Source organism: Xyrauchen texanus, chromosome 36, assembly GCF_025860055.1.
Source record: "Xyrauchen texanus isolate HMW12.3.18 chromosome 36, RBS_HiC_50CHRs, whole genome shotgun sequence".
Lineage (NCBI taxonomy): Eukaryota > Metazoa > Chordata > Actinopteri > Cypriniformes > Catostomidae > Xyrauchen > Xyrauchen texanus.
The window spans coordinates 19,810,619-19,814,124 of record NC_068311.1 but is presented as its reverse complement, the minus strand read 5'-3'; positions in this window follow the sequence as shown (position 1 = coordinate 19,814,124).

Genomic DNA, 3,506 nt, shown 5'->3' with positions numbered 1-3,506 from the left:
AGGCGCAAGCGATTCACCCGGTCAGAACGTCAGCGTGTTACCGAGTTCTACGCGCTCGGACCTGAGAAAACACGGAACGATACTGACTCAACACGGAGGTTGTAAAACCTAGAGAAAGTGTTAGGTGTTGCCCACCCTTCTGCTCTGCAGATGTCTGGCTAAGTTCTTCAGCCCGGGAAGAACACCAGTTCGCGAACAGACGCCACTTTAGGGCGTAAAGATGCCTGGTCGAGGGGGCTCTGGCTTGGTTGATAGTATCTATGACGGTCGGTGGTAGGCCGGCTAGATCTTCCGCATCCCGTCCAGGGGCCAGACATGGAGGTTCCAGAGGTCTGGGTGCGGGTGCCAGAGCGTGCCCCGTCCCTGAGAAAGAAGGTCCTGCCTCAGGGGAATTCGCCAGGGAGGGGCTGTCGCGAGGAGCGTGAGGTCCGAGAACCAAGTCCGGGTGGGCCAGTAGGGGGCCACCAGAATGACTTGCTCCTCGTCCTCCCCGACCTTTCATAGCACCTGTGCAAGAAGGCTCACTGGGGGAAATGCGTACTTGCACAGCCCCGCGGGCCAGCTGTGTGCCAATGCGTCTGCCCCGAGGGGAGCCTCTGTCCGGGCATACCAGAGCGGGCAGTGGGAGGTTTCTTGGGAGGCAAACAGGTCTACCTGGGCCTTGCCAAACCGGTCCCAGATCAGCTGGACCGACTGGGGGTGGAGCCTCCACTCTCCGCTGGGCAAGCTTTGTCTTGACAGCGCGTCCGCTATCACATTGAGGTTGCCGGGGATGTGAGTGGCGCGCAGTGACTGCTGCTGACTCCAAAGGAGGAGCCGACAGGCGAGCTGTGACATGTGGAGGGCGCGTACTCGCCTTGGCGATTTATGTAGGCTACCACTGTGGTGCTGTCTGTCCTGACTAGGACGTGTTTGTCTCGAATTAACGGGAGAAACGTCCTCAGGGCAAAGAAAACAGCCAGCAGCTCTAGGCAGTTGATGTGCCAACGCAGCGGGGCCCGGTTCCAACGGCCTGCAGCTGCGTGCCCGTTGCACACGGCGCCCCAACCCAATTTGGAGGCGTCGGTTGTGACCAGAACGCGTCGGGACACCTGCTGCAAGGGTACCCCTGCCCGTAGAAAGCAGAGGTCTGTCCAGGGTTTGAGGGTTTGGCGGCAGGCGGCAGGCGGCGGTAACTTTCACACTGTGCGTGCCGCGGCGCCATGCTCGTCTCGGGTCAGAGACAGGCCGAAGGGGAGGACTTTGTACTGATACGCCTGGCCGTCGAACGCGAACCGTAGGAAGGGTCGTGTCGAGGGCGAATCGAGACGTGAAAGTACGCGTCCTTCAGGTCTACCGCTGCGAACCAATCTAGATGCTGGATGCCAGATAGAATTTGTTTCTGGGTGAGCATTTTGAACGGGAGTTTGGACAGGGTCCGATTGAAAACTTGTCGGCCGGGGAAGAAGGAGCGATGCGGGGGACGGCTGGAGTGGCTTGCTTACGGTTGTAAGCAAGCCACGACAGCAAAGTTGTCATGGTCATGTTCTCGCAGTGAGAACATGAACCATCCACAAATGCAGCCTCGGTGTGATCGCTACCCACACACACGAGACAACGCCTGTGGCCGTCTGAAGCGGAGAGCACTCTACCGCACCAGGAACAACACAGGGGCGGAAAGGCATCTTTATAAAGACTCGTCCTTAAAAGGACCTTCAACGCCGCTGTGTTTTGCTCTTTTAGTGAAATTTACTCTTTTAATAAAAATCACTCTTTTGTGAAAAAAACTTGTGAGAGCTTTTTTAATCTGCACTGTCGATGCACCCAGGGGCAGGAATGCACAGCCGTGCAAACAGGAGAAAGCCGCTGTTGTGCACCGTAGAATCCAACAGCATGCAGCAGAGGAATGTCAGGAACTCGGTGTGTAGTATGCAGCAACTGCAGACACGACCATCGGCTCCGAAGAAATTTTCTGAATGAACTCCCGTATTTGCGCCGCTTAAATACCTGTATGTCCGGGGCGGGACATGCAAATACCGGCTGCCAACTCTCATTGGCAATTTTTCATAGATCAGAGGTGGATATCGGCGCTCAAGAGAGACCCCTAGTGTCGCTTCTCTGACACAACATGGAGAGAGCGACAGAAAGGCAACTATGCTCATTTACACAGAAATAAACTTAAGGCTACTGACCTCTCTATCATGTGTAAGCACACAATACCACTGCAATGAAAGGTCAAGAACCACCTACACCCACTCAATTTGGCCGAATTACTGTAAATTGATGAGATTTCTTCCCCCGTAAATGTTGTTTTCACCATTCAATGCATTCAAGACGTGTTCATTATTGTAATTTTGGACAATTGTTACTTTGTTGCAATGTAATCTCTTGTCATTTCACATATCTCACTATTAAGATACTGCTGAACTACATCAATTTGATATATATAAAATGTATATTTACCAAACATAAAGTTACATGTGAGAAGCTACATTTTTATTCTTCATTTTTCGCCATCATATTGAGATATACATTTGGAATGTTTTAGTTTTTATATTTGAAAATTCTTTGACACTCCTAATGACTTCTGAGCAACCACCTAATTTTGTTTGTGCCTTTATGATAATAATAATATTAATATGTTTAATTTGTATAGTGCCTTTCCAGAGCTCAAGGATGCTTCACATTAGGTCATTAATGAGGGCAGTTTCAGTACTATGATTTGAGCAAAAGCCAGATTGAAATAGATCAAAGTGATTATTATGAGTGAGGAAAGATTGTAACTGGGAGGCAACAACTCTTACCAGGAGTTTAGAAATGAAAGGTAGGTTAGAGATAGTTTGAGAGAATCGGCTGGATCTAAGTTTTTTTTTTTTTTTCAATTGCAGCAGTTTTAAGTGGCACAGTGGCAAAGGCAAGACATTTATTAAATGTGAGATAGGTGCAGAGATGAGAGTTGATAATCTCTTTTACTCCTTTTTTATTTGTTTTTTCTACCCACACCACAGGACACCATTTTTTAAATTTGGTCTGGTGAGCATGGTCCAGTTAGCCCCTCTTTTTATATAACAAATCTAAAACATTATTTCTCCATTCACAGCCATTCAAAATGTAAGCCAAGGTGTATTCTGATGAAATTATTGTTTCTGCAGAAAACATATTAACTGCAAACCATGCCATGGGACAGACTTTGAGGTGAACTAGCTCCTCTAGCCTGTATGATTATCAACCAAGAGTCCACATCAACAAAGTTATAGTTTGTCTGGTTATCATGGTCCATATTTTACAATAATACAACTGTGGCAGGGAGGAGGGCGTGGCCAGGTCGTGATCCCGCACACCCAGCCCCTAATCAACCCTTCTCCACTCCACAACAAAATATTAAATTAATTATTTTCATTACATTTATTGATTGACAAATTAGGGGTGAGGGTGAGTAAATTATGACAGAATTGTCACTTTTGGTGAACTATTCCTTAAAATAGATTGAGACATTGCTAAACATTTATTCAGTGAGTTATCAAAGT